The sequence below is a fragment of the Ovis canadensis genome, chromosome 2 (genome assembly GCF_042477335.2).
Source record: "Ovis canadensis isolate MfBH-ARS-UI-01 breed Bighorn chromosome 2, ARS-UI_OviCan_v2, whole genome shotgun sequence".
NCBI lineage: Eukaryota > Metazoa > Chordata > Mammalia > Artiodactyla > Bovidae > Ovis > Ovis canadensis.
Genome location: NC_091246.1, coordinates 47,779,997 through 47,804,741, shown reverse-complemented (window position 1 = coordinate 47,804,741; position 24,745 = coordinate 47,779,997). Strand labels below are relative to the sequence as shown.

At 44.3% G+C, this 24,745-nt stretch overlaps 1 long non-coding RNA gene across 3 annotated transcripts in view; it reads left to right on the top strand.

The window, feature by feature from the left end:
- The first annotated feature begins 10,218 nt into the window (after positions 1–10,218).
- Positions 10,219–24,745, top strand: part of LOC138433411 (uncharacterized) — a 56,725-nt gene continuing 42,198 nt past the window's right edge. Inside the window, exons 1-5 of one of the 3 annotated variants that reach the window (XR_011254293.1) lie at positions 10,219–10,403; positions 11,152–12,184; positions 12,516–12,588; positions 21,603–21,735; positions 23,120–23,295. This is a non-coding gene — a long non-coding RNA (uncharacterized lncRNA). The remainder of the gene's footprint in view (positions 10,404–11,151; positions 12,185–12,515; positions 12,589–21,602; positions 21,736–23,119; positions 23,296–24,745) is intronic. The other 2 variants (XR_011254294.1, XR_011254295.1) reach the window with 2 other exon arrangements.

The following is a 24,745-nucleotide window of genomic DNA, read 5'->3' as shown; positions in this document are numbered from 1 at the left end:
CTATACAATATGTACTTTGTAGTATGTAGCTTCTTTTGATCAAAATAATGTGTGAGATTTATCCATGTTATTGTGTGTTTCAGCTGTTCCTTTTTATTGCTGAGTATGAACATATCACAATTTGTTTATTTGATCTTTTGTTGATGGACATTTGGGTTATTTCCAGTTATGAATAAAGCTGTGATGAGCATTCCTGAGCAAAATTTCTCATGAATGTACATTTTCATTTCTCTAGCCTAAATACCTAGAATTGGAAATACCTAGAAGTGGAATTACTTCATCATACAGTAAGTATACATTAAGCTTAATTTTTTAAAAATGAAGAATGGTTTTCAAAAGTGAATATACCATTTTATAGAGCTCCCAGCAAAATATGAGAATTTCTGTTACTCTACTTCCTGCTATCATTTGGCACTGTCATATTACATAACAGTGAAGGAAACTGGAATTCGTCACCCCAAAATATACCCCTTTGTCATGTTGATTAAAGGCACTTAAGAAACAGCAGATGCAAGTTGGATGTTCTGACCCTCCTTTTACTTTGTGCAAGTAGGAGACAAAACTCCCACGTGAAAGGGTCCCTCCCTGTGCCAGGAGGAAAGAAGCCATTCTATCAGCCCAGAGGAAGCAGCGAATCTTGCTCCATTAGTTTCCTCCTGTGTACACAATACTTCCCCACAGTTGGCTGACCTTGGAAGCCTATGCTGCTTTCCTTTATCCTGTCATCTCTCTACAAATTTATTGTTCTTTGCTGATGATGCTCTGTAAGCAGGAATTCTAAGCTGTCATTTTGAGTTATTTTTTGTTTAGATGTCTAACCCATGATGTGTGATGTGTGCTTGTAGGTGTTAGTAAACTGGTTTTCTCTTGTTAATCTGTCGTTTTGTTAAGAGTCCCAGGTGAAAACTAAGATGTGTCAGGTTCTGCCTCTTTTACAATAGGGACTATGTCCAATTCTCCCTCTTTCTCTTTCTGTCTATATATACCCATTTTGTCCTCACAATGGTGTAATAAAATAGGTACTAATATAACCCACATTTTATGGGTGAGGAAACTAAAGGACTTAAATGTAAAACAGCTTGCTCAAAGTTGTACAACTTTCAAATGATGGTGCAGCGAATTTTATCTGGTAGCCTGCTGGCAGCACTGGGCTCACTCACTACATACTTCCTTCTGCAGGTATAGTTTATATAGAGAAGTATCGTTAATGTCCTTACCATACATTATATCATAGTGTGCACATGTATAGTTTTAGAATCTAGTACTTCACCCTTATGTACAAATGGAAAGAATAAGCCGCAAGAGATGATCTTGTGAATGTGGCACGTGTTCCCTTTGCTCTTCCTAAACTTCCTGATAATTTTTCAAAGTTTTAGGTGCTTAGGTGCTTTATAAGGGCTTCCCTGGTGGCTCAGACAGTAAAGAACCCACCTGCAATGCGGGAGACCTGGGTTCAATCCCTGGGTTGGGAAGATCCCTTCATCCTTTATCTGTGTAGTCAACATGGCTCAAATATCCTGTCCCAGGCAACTGCTGATGTGACTTCTATTAATACAAATTTATTTTGCTTGATGGAGAATTTTCAATAAATGTATACATCCATGCAAACATAACAAAGATACAAAATAGTTCCGCCACCCCCACCATGCTAGAAAGTTTCCTCCCTCACCTCTTTTTCTAATACTTAGTTATTTGCCTGCCTCGGGTCTTAGTTGCATTGGGCGGGCTCTTCCTCACCTAGTATTTGCAGTGCGTGGGCTTAGTTGTACCACAGCACGTAGAATCTTAGTTCCCTGAACCTGTGTCCCATGCATTGCAAGAATCCTTAACCACTGGACTATTAGGAAAATCCTTCATCCTTTACCTCTGTAGTCAACATGCCTCAAATCCTCTGTTTCAGGCAACTGCTGATGTGACTTCTATTAATACAGATTTATTTTGCTTGATGGAGAATTTTCAGTAAAGTCAGACAGTATTATATTTGATTTGGGCTTGGCTTTTCCACTCAGCATAATGTTTTCAAGATTGTTTTGCACTGCTATGTGTCTCAGTGATTCATTCCTTTTCATTGCTGAGCAGCATTCCACTGTCAAGGACTGTGAAGAATCTGAGATTTTATCCTATTTGCAAGCAAACAAGTTAGGCTGCCTCGGATTCATGCTTGTACCAGATCAAATATGATTTTGTTGCATGTAAATTATGCCGCAATAAACTTATACAGATAAAAACAACCTAAATGTCCACACATAGTAAATCTTGAGTCATAGCTGAGGAACCCTAAGCTTAGAAAATCTCAGTCTTTAATAAGAGGCTGCAAGAAAATCTGCCCAACCTTTGTTCCCGGAAGGAGACATTATCTTCACCGTACTGGACTCCAAAAAACTTGCCCTCTGCTCCAGATGGAGAAACTGTATTTTCCAAGGGTATCTGCTATGCAGGTGTTTTTTTGAGAAGATTGTCTGGAGCAAAACCGTCAGTGCCTCTGTTCATAAGACGTGTGGAAACACAAGGGACCCATGGAGAATCATCTCCCGTGTCTACTGTTTGAATGAAGTGGAGTGAAAGTGACTCAGTGTCTGACCCTTTGTCACCTCATGGTCTATACAGTCCATGGAATTCTCCAGGCCAGAATAGTGGAGTGGGTCGCCTTTCCCTTCTCCACGGGATCTTCCCAACCCAGGGATCAGATGGAACTCAGGTCTCAGGCTTTGCAGGTGAATATTCCATCTGTTTGCGAAAGTAATGTTTGTGAAACATTTGTGTGGGAATACCTTTGTTTATTCACTCTCATATTGATAAACATCTGTTTATTCATCTCCTATTGATGAACGTGATTCACTCTCCTATTGATGAACATGGAGATCGTTTACACTTTGGGCTATTATGAATAAAGTTGATACGAACATTCTTATACACACATTTTGGATCTCTATGTTTTAATTTCTCTTGGGTAAATGCCTAGAAGTGTAATTGCTAGGTCATATGATAAGTCTATGTTTAACATTATTAAAGCATTGCCTGGTTTCAAAAATAGTCATAATTTTTTTACTTCTACCATTAGTGCGTGACAGTTCCAGGCGCTCCTCTTTGCCGGTAAACATCAACATTTTATCGAGTCTACTTTATTATTATTTTCTCTCTGTCTTTCTCTATATACCTCATCCTCACTCTTTCAGAGAAAGTTGCAGATATGACAGCTCTTTACCCCTAACGTTTTGATGTGTTTCTTAAAAAAGACGTTTATATAACCACAGTACTATTATTAAAGTCAAGAAGTTAATATTCATACAATAGTGTTATCTAACTTAGAGATTTTATTCAGAATTCACCAACTTTGCCCATAAGGACCTATTTTGCAAAAGAGAATCTGATATTATGTGTCATTTAATTATAATGGCCCTTTTGATTCTCAATAGAGTGATTTGTATTAGTTTTTACATTAAGAACAAATGGCCCTGTGATGTTAATCTCTTTATCCTTTTTTAGGCATTATGGTCTCCATTTTAATCTTTATTTTTATTTATTTATTTAATCTTTAACAAGTTAACTAGTTAATTACATTAAGCAATACATTCACGTGGTTCAAAATTTTTAAGGCATCAAGTATTCAAAAGGGAAAATCTCCTTTCCACCCTACTCCCAGGTTCCCAATTTGGACACTCCCCGAATAGGAATTTGTAACCCATCCCTAATTGACTATGTATACTTTTTTTTTTCACACAAATCTGCTGACTATCGTTTGCCAAACACTTGAGGAGGAAGAGCTCATTTTCTTTTAAAGCAATGAGGTAATCTGGCAACGAAGAGAAAAGGGACTGCTGTAAACCTACTTCCCCTTTCAAATTAAACTGATCTTATTCAGATTAAGAAGCTATTTGCTACTACCTGTCTGCTTGCTTCTCTATCTCCCCCAGGAGATAGTCTCTGAGTAGTAATGTGTCACCAAGACCTAACACTGAAGCTTGTCGCAGGTGAGGGACTTTGTAAATGTGCACCCAAGAAAGAAAGAAACGGCTTGATCCACCCAGATGATTCTTTAAAAAATCCAGAACATCTTTGCCTTTCTCCTCTTGCTCTTTTGTTACTTGGGAGAAAGATCCTAGAGGACAGAACTACACAAGGACCATGTCTAATTTCTGGAGGAAGACCTTCTTGAAGGCTCCGGACTACGACGCTCTGGGGTCGGTGACAGTGTTTTAGGCAAGATTTGCCTTATGTTCTGAGAATGGCAGCGTGGTGATCGTAAAATAGTTAAGTGCCACAGGCACTGGCAGCGAAGACCCAGGTGCACAGATGAGTCCTGTCACTTGCCCCTGGGTATGACTGTTATATTTTCCAAATACAACATATAACCTGAAAGAAACTTTCCCAAATAAGTGAGTTTATTTATATTAAAATTTCCAGTAGGATAACCATTATATAGCTCTTTGTAGGTTATTTATTCCTTATTGGAAATCTTATTCTCTTATGACCTACTTACTTTTTTTAAAAAACCAATGGGTCTACTAGTCTTTTTTCTGTTTTTTTTTTTTTTCTTTTTTAAGATTATAGTATAGAAATTTTCACACATAAACAACAGAACACAAATTTCCATATTCTCTTATCCTCAAGCTTCAACAGCTTTCAGCTCATGGACAAACTTTTTTTATTTCTGCTCGACCCACCTCACCTCCTAACCCCTCATAGAGATGATTGAAGCAAATCCTAAACTAAAGCAAAGCAAATAATCTTATATCATCATTTCATCCATAAATGTTTCAGCATGTTTTCTTAAAAGGCAGTAAGCCTTTAAAAAAATAATTAAAATTCCTTAATCATTATCCATGATTCCTTAATATTATCAAAGATCTAGTGTTCATATTTCCTTGATTGCCATGATATATAATTTAGTTTCTTTGTTTAAATCAGGGTTCTTGGTTGATGTATCACTTAAGATTCTCTGATCTTTAGCTTTCTGCTGCTGCTGCTGCTAAGTCACTTCAGTCTGGTCCGACTCTGTGTGACCCCATAGACGGCAGCCCACCAGGCTCCCCCGTCCCTGGGATTCTCCAGGCAAGAACACTAGAATGGGTTGCCATTTCCTTCTCCAATGCGTGGAAGTGAAAAGTGAAAGTGAAGTCACTCAGTCGTGTCTGACTCTTTGCGACCCCACGGACTGCACCCTACCAGGCTCCTCCATCCATGGGATTTTCCAGGCAAGAGTACTGGAGTGAGTTGCCATTGCCTTCTCCGTTAGCTTCCTACTCAATCTCTTTTTTGGGGAGGGTATTTATATTGAAGCATAGTTGATTTACTTCCCTGGTGGCTCAGTGGTAAAGAATCCGCCTGCAATGCAGGAGACACAGGAGACTTGGGTTCAATCTCTGGGTCCGGAAGATCCCCCAGAGGAGGGCAGGGCAACCTACTCCAGGATTCTTGCCTGGAGAATCCCATGGACAGAAGAGCCTGGTGTTCTATAGTCCACAGGGTAGCAAAGAGTCAGACACCACTGAAGAGACAGAGCATGCACGAGCACGTAGTTAATTTGTTTCAGTATTACAATATAGTGAATCAGTGTTTTTATAGATTATACCCCATTTAAGTTATTATGAAATAATGACTATATTCTCTGTGTTGTACAATATATCCTTGGGGCTTATTTATTTTATACATAGTAGTTTTTTATTTTAATTTTTTAAATTATGAAACTGCGATAACACATTTACAGGAGACTTGGAAAATACAGAACAAGATTACATATAGCTACACTGTATGTTACAATTATTTTTTAAGAAGATAAATTAAGATTTTTAGTTGGAGTTTTAGTATCAAACCCTCAGAAATTAAGAGAATGACTATATAGAGAAATAGAAGGATATACTAGACCTGAAAAACACTATGAACCAATTCAATATAATTAAGATTTATACAATTTTTATAGAAAAGTAAGACACAAATTCTATTCAAGTTCCCATAGACTGTAAACTAGGAGACACTGGAACTTAACCACGGACATAAAACAAGGTGCAAAAATTTCATGGTCTTAAAGGCATTGGAATCACACAGGGTCTATTCTCTTATCACTGTGGAATTATCTTAGAAACCAATATGAAAAGATATTTGGAAATAACCCCCATCATTTCGAGTGCAATGTGACAATTACCAAGAGAGTTACTCAGTCTCTTTTTATTCCTTCAAATCAGCTTTTCCCCAGAAGAAACAGGTGGTTTGTCTTGTTTCCTGCATCCAGGAGGTGCTGATTACATTGCCAGGGTGTCGTTTCTGCCCTTAATTTACATACATTCCATAGATGTAGGCTTGATCATATTCAACTTTGAATTTTTTGGTAAGTCTTTTTAAAAGATAGTATTGTGTTCTTTTATAATGTATGTAATGTTTGTTTCACCCTCCATGATTTAAGAAGCTGTTTATGATCATTACCATTTGTTTACTAAGGGCTTTTGAAAATGGTGATGTTTTAATCCTTTCATTCCATCTTCATTTATTAGCTGGAATATTTCTACCAAAAAAAAGTTCTCTGACCAACTTTTGGGTCTGATCCTTCCACTGAAGATTTCCCCACATCCCTAAATATTCTTAAAAGTATTTTTAATTTTTATTTACCTATTTATTTGGCTGTGCCAGATCGTAATTGTAGCACATGGGGTTGAACATGCTCTCCTGCATTCGGAGAGTGCACTTTTAGCCACTGGAACACCTGGGAAGTCCCAAAAATACTTCAAAAAAAGTCTTCAGTGTATTCCTTCCTAAGGATTTACCATACTTTCTATAACCATTCCCTAACTTCTGCACATTTAGACTGTTTCTAATTTTCCACTCTGTAAACATTGGTGGGACCAACATTCTTGTACATAGCTTATACATAAGCCTCTGTTTATGTGTCTGGTTTTTCTTTTAGAATGGAGTCTTAGCAGTGGAAGTCTCAGAGCTAAAAGTTTTGTAGTTTCTTACTGCATAGTGAAAAGCACCAGCTATTGTCTCCACAGATGAGAGGGCTGGTTTTCTTCTCTATCCTAACCATTCTCACACACATTTACTATAAGCACAGCAGGAACAATCAAGGCTTGTTATTTTATTTTATAGAATGCAGAGAAGTAAGAAAAAAAAATTGCTCACATTAGAAAAAATAAAAAATTAACCTGTACAGTTTCAAAACCATGGAAAAATATTGAAATATTGCTGGTGACACTCATGCTTAATCACCTATATTCAGAAAGTAATGGCAAATATAGAATAGCTGTGCATGTGTGTGTGTAATCATCGTAAAGTTATGGAAATAAAGTTTTAAAAAAGTAAACTTCTGACTATAGTATGTTAATTGCAAAATGCTGTTTTAAGGGATAATATTTTGGAAATAATGCCCCAGGCTCTGTAACAGCCATTTGTTAATTTTAACATTTTCTTTAGTTGAGTATAATAAGGAAGACTGTCTCATTTCTTTCTCTGTAAATTTAGGGGTTTTGATATCCGGATTCAGAGTTTCTAGTTACCTATTGTTACATGCGCTTCCTTGTATCTTATTTCCCTCAGGGTTGATGTTCACTTGGGAGGCACTAGGCTGGCTGTCATGGTATTTTGAACCTGGGCCCCTGTGTGGATTGTCTGGTGTTGAGCTGTATCATTTGTTAAAACTTTTGAGCTACCATCCTATCATCCTTGGGAATAAGGACATTAACCTGGTGCTTGTACCTTCTGACTTTCAACATAGAATCCCACTGCAGATGGTGACTGTAGCCATGAAATTAAAAGACGCTTACTCTTTGGAAGAAAAGTTATGACCAACCTAGACAGCATATTCAAAAGCAGAGACATTACTTTGCCGAGTAAGGTCTGTCTAGTCAAGGCTATGGTTTTTCCAGTGGTCATGTATGGATGTGAGAGATGGACTGTGAAGAAGGCTGAGCCTCAAAGAATTGATGCTTTTGAATTGTGGTGTTGGAGAATACTCTTGAGAGTCCCTTGGACTGCAAGGAGATCCAACCAGTCCATTCTGAAGGAGATCAGCCCTGGGATTTCTTTGGAAGGAATGATGCTAAAGCTGAAACTCCAGTACTTTGGCCACCTCATGCGAAGAGTTGACTCATTGGAAAAGACCCTGATGCTGGGAGGGATTGGGGGCAGGAGGAGAAGGGGACGACCGAGGATGAGATGGCTGGATGGCATCACGGACTCGATGGACATGAGTCTGAGTGAACTCCGGGAGTTGGTGATGGACAGGGAGGCCTGGCATACTGCGATTGATGGGGTCGCAAAGAGTCGGACACGACTGAGCAACTGAACTGAACTGAACTGACCAGTTTTCTCAGCACCACTTGTTAAAGAGATTGTCTTTAATCCATTGTATATTCTTGCCTCCTTTGTCAAAGATAAGGTGTCCATAGGTGTGTGGATTTATCTCTGGGCTTTCTATTTTGTTCCATTGATCTGTATTTCTGTTTTTGTGCCAGTACCATTTAAAGTCAGAACTGGTTCATTTATCTAAGAAACTTGACTAAAAGTTTTCATTTTGCACAAACACTGTCTAATGACACATCATCAACAGGAAAATCTGTTGCCAATTATTGAAGGCTTGCTGTGTGCCAGGCAGTGTATCAAGTCATCTGTATATAATGTATCGATTAATTCCTAGAGAATGCACTTTTCCAGTCCCTGATCATTGTAGCAAATTTGAACTCGTCCTTTTCACATTTCTTCAGAGAGTCTCTGGTTTTGTGTTAGTAGTAGACCTGAAATGTAAGAGCCAAGTTAACATGTTTACGCTTTTATTATCTGTCTTGACATTATAAAAGTTTCCCTGGTGGCTCAGATCATAAAGAATTTGCCTGCAATGCAAGAGACCCGGGTACAATCCCTGGATTGGGAAGATTTCCTGGAGAAGGGAACCGCTTACCCATTCCAGTATTCTTGCCTGGCAAATTCTGTGTACAGAGGAGCCTGCCAGGCTACAGTCCACATGATCACAATTAGTTGGACACAACTGAACAATTAACACATTATAAAATCAAATTTATTAGATTAATAGAGCTTCAATTTTTTTTTAAAGCAGTAGTACACTAGTTCCAAAGCAAATATTAACTGGTAGCCCAGTATACAGAACAAACAAGATGCAAAGTTTAGGTTAGAATTATGCTCAGAATATGCTTCTGAGCATAAACAACCAAAGATGTTCAGAAATATAAGCCATTCCTGGACACAGATTCTACTGACTGTTAAAGGTTGAATTGTGTCCCTCTGAAAAGACATGTTGAAGTCCTAACCCCTGCTACCTCAGGTGACTTTATTTGGAAATGAGTCTTCACAGAGGTAATCAAGTTGAAATGAGGTCATTAGGGTATGCCCTAAATGACGTGTGTCCTTATAAATAGGAAATTTGGACACAGACACACAGGAAAGGAGGACATTGTGAAGACAGAGAGAATGCCATCTACAAGCGAAGAAACATGTAAAGCTTAAGCTTGGAGAGAGGCGTGGACCAGATGCTTCCACTGAGCTCCCAGACATCACTGCTGTTAATCCCTATCCAGCAAACTGAGGCTCACTCCTTATTCACTTTACTAAGTCTTATAACCTGGTAAACTGTAGAAACAAATTTAAATCAAGTTCTAAAATCCGTATCTGGGGCTCCACGCCTCCTGCAAATCTTTGGCAAGGCTATCTTTCAAAGACGCATTGTCTTTGCTTTCCCAGTTCCTTTCTAGGCATTCAACTTTCTCTCTTAAATTCTCTGGGCCCACTTGATTTCAGCAGCAGGAACCCTACCTAGTGCTGAGAAACTAAATATTAGAGAAAATCCTCAACTAAGACTTTCGGACTCCAGGTGCTAGGTGTATTTTTCCTTCTTGTCAACTAATTCTTAATTGCTCCATCCAGGTTAAAGTTCCCAGGAATTCTGGGGTTCTTGCAGCCCCAAACTTTTCCTCTTTCTCAATTCAGTTCAACTTATACTCTTATTTGAATGTGACTCCAGGTCTGAAGAACAGTGCTCTAGCAGGGTGAGAAGACGCCAACCCTCAACTGGCTGCGCCCTGGGCGACACCCATCAGTAAACGCACGCCACGGAAGTTCAGAGGGGGGCCAAGCTTTGTCCTTGGATCCTGCGCTCTACGATCTCGGATTCCCGGAGCGCGGGGAGCTTCCGGCGCGGGCCCGGCCCCTCCTCCTGGGGGCGGGGCCTGCCACTCCCGCTCCCACCTCTCTGGCAGCGCTCGAGCGCAGCGCGGCGGAGGAGGGGCCCTGATTTCCGGGCGGCGGAAGGAGACGCGGCCGCGTGAGGCCGAGGCGATTTGAAAACACGCTTCCGGTGCGAGAGGCTGAGGCCGGTGGCGCCCGCCGTTGCCCACTGGGCTCTTCCTCGCACGTTCTTCCCCTCTGCCTCCGCGCCCGGGTCCCGGCCGGGTCCGCAGGTGAGCTGTCGCCGGCGGTTGGGCCAGGCCCTCCCGGGGCGCGGGACTGCGCGCGGGGCCGTTGCCCTGGGCCGTTGCCCCTCGGTCCGGGGCCCAGGCGGGTAGGGCGGGCTGGGATCAGTCTGAGTCCCCCGGGGGCCGGGTTGTGGCGCTCCGACAGAGCAGGGCCTGGGTGCGGAGAGGGGCAGCAAGGGGGCGAGCACCCCGAGGTCATTTGAAGCGTTTCAAGTGAGTGGGAGGGTTTGCGCGGTTTTGGATCTAGGAGACTTTTAGGCCGGTGTGCGTTAATTGGGCCCCGCTTCCTGGACTGCGGTCCGGACTGCCGTCCCCTGTGGGAGAAGGAAAGATAGTTTCTTGAAAACCATGGAGTCTTCGCTTATGGGATACGGGACCAAAGTCTGGGGTTGAGGATGCGCAGTCGTCTCTTAATCGGCCCTCGCAGTCCAGGTGTGGAGTAACCAACCGAGCAGGTTCAGACCATCGGATGTCTCGAGTGGTCCTGGTCTGGGATATTTGTTCTTTGGAAAGTCAGGTGTCTCCGATTCGCCCCTAGGTAGAGTTTGGAGGAACTCGTGAGCGTAAGGTGTTAGGAAATTACCGAAGGCCGAGTACAATGTGACTTATTGAGGGTTTTTTTTTTTGGCGGGTGGAAAGAAGTTGGAAATTAGGGGAGGGTGCTGGTTCCAAATAGGAAAAGGAGTACGTCAAGGCTGTTTATTGTCACCCTGCTTATTTAACTTATATGCAGAGTACATCATGAGAAACGCTGGACTGGAAGAAACACAAGCTGGAATCAAGATTGCTGGGAGAAATATCAATAACCTCAGATATGCAGATGACATCACCCTTATGGCAGAAAGTGAAGAGGAACTATAAAGCCTCTTGATGAAAGTGAAAGAGTAGAGTGAAAACGTTGGCTGAAAGCTCAACATTCAGAAAACAAAGATCATGGCATCCGGTCCCATCACTTCATGGGAAATAGATGGGGAAAAAATGGAAACAGTGTCAGACTTTATTTGTTTGGGCTCCAAAATCACTTCAGATGGTGACTGCAGCCATGAAATGAAAAGACGCTTACTCCTTGGAAGAAGAGTTATGACCAACCTAGTAGCATATTCAAAAGCAGAGACATTACTTTGCCAACAAAGGTCCGTCTAGTCAAGGGTATGGTTTTTCCTGTGGTCATGTATGGATGTGAGAGTTGGACTGTGAAGAAGGCCGAGCGCCGAAGAATTGATGCTTTTGAAGTGTGGTGTTGGAGAAGACTCTTGAGAGTCCCTTGGACTGCAAGGAGATCCAACCAGTCCATTCTGAAGGATATCAACCTTTGGATTTCTTTGGAAGGAATGGTGCTAAAGCTGAAACTCCAGTACTTTGGCCACCTCATGGGAAGAGTTGACTCATTGGAAAAGACCTTGATGCTGGGAGGGATTGGGGGCAGGAGGAGAAGGGGACGACCGAGGATGAGATGGCTGGATGGCATCACTGACTCAATGGATTCGATTCTGAGTGAACTCTGGGAGTTGGTGGTGGACAGGGAGGCCTGGCGTGCTGCGATTCATGGGGTTGCAGAGAGTTGGACACGACTGAGCGACTGAACTGAACTGAACTGAAGTGAGGTGGCAGACAAACTAGCTGAAATTAGGTTAGGTCGAAATCCTGATAGACTAGACTCTCCCTTTTGTTGAAATTCGAAAGCCTGTGGTTGGAGCATATGAAATTCATCTTGAAAACTTTTGAGGCTCACCTCCTTCAAGTGCTGTTAGAACTCAGTCCCTGAGGTTGGTGTTCCTACCATCCATTCTATACCAGCTTCTGCAAAAGTGGCTTGTGTTAGTTTCTCAGTTGTATCCGACTCTTTGTGACCCCATGGACTCTAGCGTACGCTCTCCAAGGGATTTTGCAGGCAAGAATACTGGAGTGGGTTGCCATTTTCTTCTCCAGGGGATCTTCCTAACCCAGGGATTGAACCCGGGTCTCCCACACTGCGGGCAGACTCTTTATCCTTTGAGCTACCAGGGAATCTGGGAGGAATAGTTAAGGATTTAAGTGAAGTAGGCATGGTAGATATAACACGTAACAGTTATGTGTGTCTTTGTTTTTTGCATCAAGCATTGCACTGCCGGGAGCCAGCGTGAGGAATCCTGCCAATGACAAGGTCATGAGGAAGGAAGCCTGACAAAACGTAAGGATGTGATTAGGCTTCACGGGTTCCCCCTTGTTAGGTAAAAGACAACCAGGTACACCAAAAAATGTCTAACAGGCTTTAATGGCAAAGCGCTCCTGGGCAGGGTTCCCGGACCCGAACTGGGCAGGTCAAGGAAATCCGTGGCGCCAGGACCGCGTTGGATGTTTGTTTATATATGCACATCGCGAGGGATGGCTGGGCTAGCGGATGGGGGTTTGAATAGGTTGCCGGTTCGCGGCATCGCGAGCTGATAGGTTTCTCTATGCAGCTGGGGCGGGGTGGCTTTAGCTGGCTGAGTGTGCTGTCATTGGTCCCTGGCATCCGGGAGGCTCCCTCCGTTAGGGACTTCCCCCGCCGGTGGGGGAGAGGAGGGGGCGGCTCGTCATGGCAACCGGTGAAGTGTGCTGTCATTGGTCCCTGGGATCTGAGAGGATCCTCCATTAGGGACTTTCTCGCCAGGGGGAGGGAGAGGAGGGGCGGCCCATCATGGCCCCCCGGGGTCCGACCTTACATTCTGACCCTTTTGATAGGATAAGGGGTGCCGTTATCGTTTCTTGCTACTTCCTGCTAAACTGGGGCGTTGTTGGGGCTGAGGGTCGTGGCCGGATCCCGGTGACCTTTAAGGGGCCTCAGGGTCTCTGGACGGGAGTTTGGAGTATGCGGCCACCATCAGCATCCGTCCAGTAGCGGTCTGGGTCAGGTCCCTGACCCTCTGGAGGAGGATCTGAAAAACACAAGGTCCTGTCGACAGGATGAGGAACAAGGTGGTGAGGGGTCCGAGAAGTGGGAAAAGCCATTTTGCCCAAGATGACTTCCACCATCCCCAAAAGTTGGAACCGCCTGACTTGGCCTGTCTAAGTCTGATGCTTTCTCTCAACTCTTGGACCTTGTTCTGAACTATCCCTGAGGCATTAATGAAAAAACAACAGTCTTCCCCTAAGAACTGACAGGTTCCCCCTTTTTCGGCCATTAGCAGGTCTAGGGCCCTTCTATTTTGGAGAGCTACTCCTGCCAGAGAAGTTATCTGGGTCTGTAATGCCATCAAGGAGTCTGCCACCTTGTCCAGGTCTCGACTGAGGTCTGCGGAAAGCTTGTAGTAAAAGTGTGTGGCTGCTCCCAATCCCCCTGCCCCCAGTCCTAAGGCTGTGAATAACCCTCTCCGAGGAGCAGGGGAGCTGCAGCCAATGCCCTTCGTCGGCGGTGGGTTGGTCAGATCTGGTCTTCTATCGCCTGTGGTGTCAGAATGGTCAGGTAAGCGTAAGGAAAACTGGGGTGCAAGGCTGAGTCCAGTTGGGTGGAAAACATTGTAGTAAGGTGGTCTGATTACAGAGAAAGAATAGCCCGGGTTTTCCACATATTGGAGGGTTTGGGGATAAGGGGCCTCGTGTCGGGCCATCACAGGCCACTGTGGTTAAAGAGTCATGGATCTGGGTGATAATGGACATTGCCTGTTTTTCGGGTAGGACTAGTTTGTCGTGGAGTGTGATCCATCCCGAGGGGTGTTTGGAAGTGCCCTCCTGTGAGAGGAGGGCCTCCGTTTCTGCCTTTGAGTAGCTAGGTGTACGGGGGGTCTTAAGAAATAGTATAGGCAGAGGCCCCTGCTGTAAGGCTATCTGTTGGGCCATCTGGTCAGCCCTATTGTTGCCTAAGGAAACTGTGTCATGAGTCGTTTGATGTCCTTTGCAGTGTAGGATGGCTACCTGAGTGGGCTGTGAGATGGCCTCCAGGAGCTTGGTGATTAGAGGGGCATTAGAGATGGGTGATCCCTTGGTGGTGAGGAATCCTCTCTCCCTCCAGATAGCTGAATGTGAATGTGCAATTAAAAAGGCATATTTGGAATCGGTATAAATGTTAACCCGTTTCCCTGTTGCCAGGTGTAAGGCTCTAGTGAGTGCTATTAGTTCTGCCTTTTGGGAGGTGGTTCCCTCTGGCAGTGGGCAAGCCTCGAGGATGTCATTGGTGGTCACAATTGCATATGCCCGGCGCCCGGTAGGGTCTCGTTTTGAACTGCTACAAACAGTGTGAGGTCTGGGTTTTGCAGTGGAGTAGTGAAAAGGTTTGGGGGCGGTTGGGTGAGAGTGTCTAGGACCTCTATGCATGAGTGAGGCTCTGTGTCCTTGCCTGAAGGACAGGTCGGAAGCGAAGGGAGAGAAGATAGGGGGTTTAGTTGGGAGCTGTGACCCAAAGTAACCTGGGGTTATCCAGAAAGACTAAGTGGAATTGTTGGAGCCGAGAATCGCTAAGGTCTGACAGGAATCTGGAAGCCAAGAGGTCAGCCAGACGGTGTGGTGAGAATATAGTTAGGGGTTGGTCTAGAATTAGGTTTTTTGCATCTGCGAAAAGAGAAGCTGCTGCTGCCAGGGCACGTAGGCAGGGAAACCATCCCCGGGCGGTGGGGTCTAGCTGTTTGGAGATAAATGCCACTGGCAGCATTTCAGGGCCCGCAGGCTGTATGAGGGCTCCAAAGGCTATGCCCCCTTTTTCATCAGTATACAGGTGATAGGGGAGGTTGGGATTGGGCAGGAAGAGTGGGGAAGAGGACAGCAAAGCTGAGTGGAGGTTGTAGAAAGCCTTTTTGAGCTGTTTCTGAAGACAGTGGTCCAGTAGGGGTGTCTTTTGCAGCTGTGTAGAGGGGTTTAGCCAGTGAAGCATAGTTGGGGACCCAGTGCCGGAAGAATCCTGTTAACCCCAAAAAGGATAAGATTTGTTCCCCAGTGGAAGGGGGGCAGAGGTCTCGGAGAAGACTGAGTCTGTCAGTAGTTAGAGCTTTAGTTGTTGGGGTAATCTTTAGACCTAGGTATGTTACAGAGGTCTGGGTGAGTTGGGCCTTTTGTTGAGACGCTCGGTATCCTTTAGAGCTAAGGAAGTTAAGAAGAATAGTGGTATGTGTCTGAGAGAGAGCTTGTGAGGGGCTGCAGAGCAGAAGGTCATCCACATACTGTAAGAGGACACTAGGGGCCAGAGGACATGTAGCCAGAGCTGGGCCAGAGCCTGGCCAAAAAATGGGGGCTGTCTCTAAATCCTTGGGGAAGGACTGTCCATGTTAGCTGGGAGGATTGTCGGGTTTCTGGGTCAGTCCATGTGAAAGCAAAGAGGAACTGGCAGTCTGAGTGTAAGGGAATAGTGAAAAAGGCATCTTTGAGGTCTATGACAGAAAAGTGAGTCATGTTGCTAGGGATGTCAGAAAGTAGGATATAAGGATTGGGGACAATTGGATGAGCAGGGATTATGGCCTCGTTTATCAGTTGAAGGTCCTGGACCAGTCGGTAGCCGCCAGAAGCTTTCTATACTGGGAGAATGGGGGTATTGCAGGGGGAGGCCGTGGGGACCAAGAGGCCCTGGCCTAAGAGGTGGTCTATGATTGGCTTAAGACCGTGTAGGTGAGTCTGAGAGATGGGGAATTGAGGGCAGCTTGGGAAATGGGAAGGATTACATAGTTTGATCAGGATGGGGGTGTGATGGGTTGCTACCAGAGGGATTTCAGTGTCCCAAATGGTAGGGTCGACAATTGGGGCTTCAGGGGAGCAGAGGAGGAGTAGGGGCAAGGTGAGAGATTAGGAAAGTGGAAGAGGTAAGTGAATGGTGGCCTTAAGTCTAGCTAAAATGTCTCTCCCTAGCAGGGGAGTGGGACGTGAAGGGATTATCAGAAAAGAGTGAGTGAACAAGAAGTGGTCAAGTTGACAGGGCTGTGGCCCAGTCTGCAAGGGTCGTGAAGATGTGCCATCTATACCTACCACCGAGACCTGGGAAGGATGTAAGGTGCCCCCAAAGGAGGGAAGAATCGAAGAAGCAGCCCCTGTATCTATCAAAAAATTGATAGACTTATCCGCCACTTGAAGCATTACCCTGGGCTTGGCTTGGGTTATGGGGGTCCCTGAGTCTGGGTGCCATCAATCTTGATCAAAGGAGAGAAGTTCCAAGGCAGGGTGTGGAGAGGAAATGTCCTTCTGGGGGCCCAGACCCTGGCCCGGTAAGGTCGGGGTCTGAGTCGCCTGGGGACAGCCACTCGCCCAGTGTCCCCGTTGTTTGCAACGAGGGCATGGCTTTGTTGGGGGCCGGGGGTTTGGGCATTGGCAGGCCCAGTGGCCCTCATGACCACATTTGAAGCAGGCTCCCGGTGGTGGCTTCTGGGGACCCACCTTTTGTCCTGTGGCCGGCCACAGGGCTGCTACAAGTGCCTGGGTGTGTTTTTCAAGGAGGTCGGCCTGGAGTTTGGCTTTTTTTTAAGCCTTGCCTTGCAGCTAGCTTCAGCGGTTTCTTCTCGGGCATTGTAAACCTTAAAGGCCATTTTTACCAGGTCTTGGAAGGGGGTCTAAGGCCCATCCTCAGCCTTGGAAAGTTTTTTTCTGATGTCTGAAGCTGATTGGGATATAAAACGGTTGGCTAGGGTAGTAACCCCCGCCGGAGAATCTGGGGCAATCCGGGTATAGGTGGTGAGAGCCTCTGTCAGCCTGTTAAGAAAGGCTGCTGGGTTTTATCGGAGCCCTGGGTCACTTCATCTAGTTTAAGTAGGCTTACTACCTTAAGGGAGGTGGTCTCCATTCCCTCTAATAGGCATTCTATCATGTATTGAATATTGGCCTTCCCTTTTTGTCCCTCTTGATAGTCCCAGTCTGGGTCTGTGTCTGGAATAGCAGCTGCTCCAGGTGGCCGAGCAGGGTCAGCTGGGTTGACTAGATGCCTCTGGTCTGCTGTCTCCCTTGCTGCAGCCCAAATGGCCTTTCTTTCTTCTGGGGTAGTAGTGGACCCCAGGATGACAAATATGTCTTGCCAAGTGAGGGCATAAGATCGAGACAGCTGGGTGAAGTTTTTGATGTAATTGGAAGGGTTGGCTGAGTAGGAGCCTAGGCACTGTTCGATATGGGCAAGGTCCTGGAGTGAAAAGGGTACGTGGACATGGGTGAGACCCTCCAGGCGGGCCACCTGGCGGAGAGGAAACAGGGAAGCTGGTGGCATGTTGGGAGTGGTTTGGGATCTTGTGTGTGAGCTGACTGGTGAGTCAGAAAGGGGGGGGCATGGAGGAAGGGGTGGACATTGAGGTGGAGCCATGGGAGCAGCGAGTGGTGTAGTCACAGAAGAGTCGGGCTGTGAGGACAGTGAAGGGGGAGACGATAAGGGGGGAAGGGGTGGATGGAGAGACGGAGCCAAGGTCAGAGCCACGGGGGCGGCGGGAGGCATAATCACAGGAGAGTTGGGCTGTGAAAGTAGTGGGGGAGGAGGCGATGGGGGGGGGGGAAAGGGTGGATGGAGAGACAGAACCAAGGACGGAGCCAAGGGAATGGCGGGAGGCATGGCCACAGGAGAGTTGGACATGGAGGGAGTGGGTGAGGGTGATAGAGGAGAGGTTGGTGAGGCCAGGCATGAAGGAAGGGGTGGGTATAGAGATGGCCTTGTTATAGGAGGGCTAGGCTGTGAGGACGATGGGGGAGGGGAGGACATGGAGGGAGTGGGTGAGGGCGACAGGGGAGGTTGGTGAAGTAGCAGGGGCTGGAGTGTGTGGTGGGGGGCGGGCACTAGGTCTTCTGGAGGCACTGTAAGGGCAGAAGTTTCTGCCTCAGGTGTCTCTGGCTGGGCTGCTGACGGCCTCCCTGGTGATGCAGGGCTAGAGAGAGCCATGGTTAGGAGAATTTCAGAAGGGGAACAGCGGGTGCGTAGAGTGGGACGGGGAGCACAACAGCCAGAAAGCCTGTACGTAGGGCACCTCAGACCATTTTCCCGTCCTCCGGCAGTAATTATCTAAGTCACGGAGGATGTCAAAATCGAAAGTCCTGGTTGGTGGCCATTGTGAGCCATTATCTAAAGAATATTGGGGCCATGCCTCAGAACAAAGGTGAGTTAAGCGCTTGGGATGAATTTCTCCAGAGATGTGTAGAGTTCTGAGGTTGGCAAGTAAACATTCTAGTGGTGTAGACCAGGGCCGGTCAGGCTTGGAGGCAGCCGCCCCCATGGTAAGTATGAAACGAAGGTCCTGGACCAATCGTTAACAGGGCTGGGAGTAGTCCGGTCAGGCGTCCCCGAATGGGCCATTAACCCAGCGAGGAGAAGGCCGCTCAATCAAGATGGACGTCTTCAAATTGACAGGCGGCAAGGAAGCAAGCCTGGCTTGCGGAGGAGGGGGTCTGACGCAGATGCGATTTACCGGAACCTGGACGCCCTAGGCATAATTGCCACGGGAGCAAAAACCCCCAGAGCCCGACTGATGGAACTTACCCCTGGAACTTACCCCGTATCCTGCCAGACGGTTAAATGGTCCTGGAGGAGTGACAGGGTGACCTGGTCTGGTGCGGGCCAGACCTGAGGGGGCTGCAAATCCTGCTCTGAGCGGGATGGGCCCTCACCTCGGGCCCCACGTTGGGGGCCAAGTGTTAGGTAAAAGACGACCAGGTACACCAAAAAATGTCTAACAGGCTTTAACGGCAAAGCGCTCCCGGGCAGGGTTCCCGGACCCGAACGGGGCAGGTCGAGGAAATCCGCGCGCCCGGACCACTTTGGAAGTTTGTTTATATATGCACATTGCGAGGGATGGCTGGGCTAGCAGATGGGGGTTTGGATAGGTTGCCGGTTCACTGGTCACGAGCCGATAGGTTTCTCAATGTGGCTGGGGCGGGGTGGCTTATGCAGCTGAGGCGGTTCATGCAGCTAGGGCGGGGCGGCTGTAGCTGGCAGAGTGTGCTGTCATTGATCCCTGGCATCCGGGAGGCTCCCTCAGTTAGGGACTTCCCCCGCCAGTGGAGGAGAGGAGGGGGCGGCTCGTCATGGCAACTGGTGAAGTGTGCTGTCATTGGTCCCTGGGATCTGAGAGTATCCTCCATTAGGGACTTTCTCGCTGCGGGGGGGAGGGAGAGGAGGGGCGGCCCATCATGGCCCCTGGGGTCCAACCTTACACCCCTGATATTTCCCAGGCATGTACCCCAAAAAACCAAAAATCTGCCGGCTTTTGTATTCTGTCCTCCTGATATTCTCTGGAAAAAAGTCAAATCAGGGCTTTAGTCTTCTGCATTTGAAAGGGATGTTTCAGTTAAACCCCCTCTGATAACTCTCTAGCTTGCCTAACAGGTTCCCCTGGACCTCTTACAGCTTGTGAATTGCTTACAGCCCCCAACCACGAGAGGCACAAAGCTTAAAGCATCTTAAAGATACAGAGCCTTTTTTAAAGAGTTAAAAATCATATTGGTAGAGGGTTTTCACTGTTGACTCAATGACTGCCGCCAGGCCTCCATATTCTTTATCTTTTAGGCACCTGGGAGGATGTTAATCAATGTAAACGGGATATGGAAAAAGATATATAGTAGTTTTGATGTTAGCAACGCTAGTCTTTTGAGTTAATTACTTTTGTTATAAATCACTGTACTCCTTTTACTTGTTATAAGTTGCTGTATCTTTGCTATGTAAGAATGTAACTTTATTTAGTGCTTTCTGAGAGTGGCACCAGACTTTGGGAAGATCAACACAAATAAGTCTTCTGGTTGACAAACCCTTATCAGAAAAAAGGCTGGAAAATGTTAATTGGCCCTTTTTGGCCAGAAGATGATGTAAATCACCTAAGACTTGTGTATGCAATTAGGTATACAGAGAGAAAAGCCTGGTTTTGATAAGAGTCTGGACTGCTAATGCTGCATAACTTTGTGTTACCCATTGATCTCTATGTATAATCAAAAAGTATAAAAGGCCTTCTGAACAATAGAGGATGGGGACAGTCGCTGGACTGGTTTCCCCCGTGTCTCCTCTCTAATTTCTGGTTGAATTCCCATCTGGGGCATGGAGGCTCACCATGTCTACTTACTTGTCTCAGCTTTTAAGATCCACGTGAGGGGGAGCCCAAGGCGGGGCACCCCCTGATGTTCAAGAGGACACTGGTGGCCTAATGTAGATGGTGCAAGCTCCTTGTCTGAAACTTTATTGGCTTCCCATGTAAACCAAGTTATTCAGCCTTCTTTCTCCACTTAATTTTCCTACTACACTATTTCTTCCTAAACTAATCTTATATTCTTATATTAACAAACAAATAAGTTTTCCTCGCCTACGCCGTCCACGCTTCGAATTTCCCTGAATCCACTGGGGCTGGACCCTGGCACACGGTTCTCTCGAATAATGTAGATCATCTTTTACTGAATTTAACACTGTGATATCATGGTCTCCCTGGCAAATGCCTCAACTTTGCAGAAGGATTCCAGTTGGATAGAAAGGATAAGGAAATTTGTAACGGAAACCCTTGAAGATGGCTCTAGGCTAAATAGTAAGCAGCTGAACAGATTGCTTGGAGTCTTCTGGAGGTTAATGCAGATATAGCCAAACAGAGGTAGGTGTTAATGCTTTGTCCTTATTTAAGAGAGGAGCTCTTATGCATGCTATTAATATTTAGAGTCTAACTTTGAGTTATAACTGTTAAACATTTCACATAGTCATTTACGTTCAACCCATAAAAGGTAGCTAGCATAATCATGAAGGAATATTTCCTTGAACTCTGATTGCTGAGAACACCTCTTTTTCAGTGGGTAGGTCCACTCTGAAGCTGATGGGACGGTTTTCTACTAGATTACATAGTTGGAGTGAAAGGAGGTAAGTTTTATTAAGAGGAAGTGACATTGAGCCTAAGGATGAAGAAGTACTCTTTTCTGATCTAATTTGACTAGAAATTGATCCTTCTCTCTTTACCTTTCTTGCAACTTGAAGTTATGTTGCATTAAGTCAGTTTTTAGTGTGACTTACTAATTCTTTTCATTCAAAACAGAGCTTTCCTGGTTGGTTCCTGGCTTATCCACCTTTCTAGTATTCTGTTCTTCGCTGTCCTTTCCTAGGTTTGTTGTCTCTCAGGAAAATTTGTACTGTAATCTCTGGTTGGTTTGACTTTTGTATTAGGCCATTGATGTAGGGTTTTGATGGTAGTCATCAGTTTGTGGCTAAAATCTGCTTTGTCATAGGAACAAGGTGCTTCTGTGCTTTTTAGAAGAATTATGGTGCTGGTGAAGAAACATTTTGACTCACATGCAGTTGTTTTCTCTTGTTTTTAGAGGCTACAGAGTCTCTCATAAAGGCAGTTTATACATTGTATCAGCAGAGAGGCCTTCTCATTCCAGTTCGGACTTTGTTACTGAAGTTTTTCAGTAAAATCTATCAAAAAGAACTGAGGTCTTACAGAATCCGGTACAGTTTCCTTATTTTGCTTTTCTTTTTCTTACCAGGTTACTTTGTAATCTGTATAAATAAGATGATAGAGTGGTTAAATCTTTGGAGAAATTCTCTCTCTTTATCCTTTTTGGTTTCATTAAAAAAATTTTTTTTATAAAGAGGCATACATAATAGTTCCAGTAACCTTTATGCACATAACTGAGAAGGTAAAAGTCTCTTTGAGCATATATTTCCACTTGTCTGCTTAACAGCTAAAGGACAATTGGAACCACCTGTAGCAGCCTCAGAGTTTTCTTTTGCTTCCCATAAAAATTATGGAGGTTTAACCTCTGGCCCTTAGTGACATATTGGGACATATGGTATAAGAATGAGGGCAGTGGAAGAGGAGAGGTGTACAATAGGTGAAGGAGATTAAAAGGTACAAACTTAGTTACAAAGTAAATAAGCCATGGGGATGTAATATACAGCATAAAGAATATGACCAGTAACACTACAGTAACTATTATTAGGACAGGTGGTTACTAGACTTGTGGTGACCATCTGCAGTGTGTACAGTTGTCAGATTATTATGTGATACATTCCTGAAACTAAGATAATACTGTGTGTCAAAAATGTTTCAATAAATTTTAAAAAATAGGAGTATTTTAAAGTGAGAAAGTTCCTGGCTTAGTTTGGTGCTGTCTGGTGACATAGACAACACAAAGAGTAGAACTAAGGAATCCGTTTTTAGATCCGGTGAGTTTGAGGTTTATTTGGGATAGTCTGGAAGAGATGTTTGGGTGAAGGATAAGAGATTTGGGATACCTCAGCATACATAGGTAGTTATTAGAACATATTCGAGTCTTTACTGAGTCAGGGCTTTTCTTAATTTTTCAGTAATTCTCATACTTCGATGCAGGTACTGTTGGTTTCTGCCTTATAGAAGGAAGCTTAGGTTAAATAAGTTGGTGAGTGTCATTCTGCTAAAGGGCAGCCAGACTGAGACTTAAGTTCAGGTCTGTTAGACTCCAAAGGTCATGTGTAAATCACTAAGCTCTTGGGGGACAGCAAAAGTGATTGCTGTGTCCGAGATGAGGCATTAGAGAGTTAGCAAGTATATGAAAGAACTGAAATAACACAAGTTTGAAGTCACTTAATGTGGGGCACCCTGTACTGAGTGCATCAATAGTAAAATAATTATTACAAATTAGTGTAAATAGTTCACAAGAAGTTAAGTAGAGTCTGTGTCTTTTAAGATAAAACTACAATTTACATAGTGCCCCAAATTACATAAACTTTTAAAATACAGTGGGGTAAACCTTAGAGAATGCTATAGATGAATAAATGATGCCAGCCATCTTATAGGCTCTCAAATGTTTAAATAAATGTGGTGTATTTCCCTTCTCTTTGATGGCCTTAGATACCGTAGTTAAGTGTTATCATGTTGGTTGGCTGGTTTACCACTGCAGCTTGCTCATCTCGGCTCCCGAAACCCTGAACTTTCAACACAGCTTATTGACATTATCCGTACTGCTGCAGCCCGAGCAAATAAAGAGCTGCTCAGAAGTTTACAAGTTACTGCTCTCCGAATCTATGGTAAGAGTTTTGTGTACCTTTGTAAGTAGTAATCTGTCTGCCCCAACTTAGGAACGATGTTTCAAAGGGGAGATCTTTAGGTTTTACTTTTCCTTCAAATTAGGCATTAATTATACCATGGTAAAATGAACAAAATATCAACCAGTAAATTCATTTTCAATAGTCTTACTTAATACAATAGTTTTAGAAAATTAAAGGTTGTAGATGTTTCTTCAAATCTTAAATTGTCTTTTAAGCCACGAAACTCAAATTCAAAACTGATCTGGTATTTTTACAAAATTCTTTTAAAACTTTGATGGCACATTTTACTTACTTAATCATTAGCAATATCTTGTATGGCTTTCATATATTAATTTTTTATTCACGCCTGAAACCTTTTCATTCTTTAAGCAAAAATATCAATAAAAACATACTGACATATATACATATGTATAATTAGTATTTATTATTGGGACACAATTCATATACCATAAAATTGGCCATTTTACACTGTGCAATTCATTAATTTTTACCATAATCCCAAGATTGTGCAATAGTCACTATTCTCTTATTCCAGAATATTTTTATCACCTCAGAAAGAAACTACCGTTAGTAGTCCATCCCTATTTCCTCATTTCTTCCTTCCTCAGCTCCTGGCAACCACTGCTCACCATTTCTGTCTCTTTGTATTTGCCTATTTCGGTCATTTCTTATAGATGAAATTGTATAATGTGGATCTTTTCAGTCTGGCTTCTTTGACTTAGCATATTGTTTTTAGGATTCATTCATGTTGTAGCATATATGAGTACTGTATTTCTTTTTAATGCTGAGTAACATTCCATTGTTGAAGATACACCACTTTAAATTTATCCATTTATTAGGTGACGAACATTGGTTTGTGTCTTCTTTTTGTGTGTGGTATTACAAAATCTGTATTTTTTAGTATTGCTTATATGTAGGGGCATGTGTACTTTGGCCACCTCATGCGAAGAGTTGACTCATTGGAAAAGACTTTGATACTGGGAGGCATTGGGGGCAGGAGAAGAAGGGGACAACAGAGGATGAGATGGCAGGATGGCATCACTGACTCGATGGATGCGAGTCTGAGTGAACTCCGGGATTTGGTAATGGACAGGGAGGCCTGGCGTGCTGCGATTCATGGGGTCGCAAAGAGCTGGACACGACTGAGTGACTGAACTGAACTGAACTGAAGGGGCGTGTGTGTGTACTCAAATAAGTCTTTGGTGTTAAATTAGGTTGATATTATAATTGTCCCTGTTTGGCAAAAGTGCTTGTTTTTTTTTTTTACTGTTTTGCTTTGTTTCTGATTCCTTTAACTCCATCAGTTTTTATTTCAAATAACACATTTGAATGTTATGAAATTGAGTGTTAAATGTTATCTTTAAATAATGATAGTATTTAGTCTTTTATTCTAGGCAGTACCTTAAGCCATACATATATGCTTTTTGAT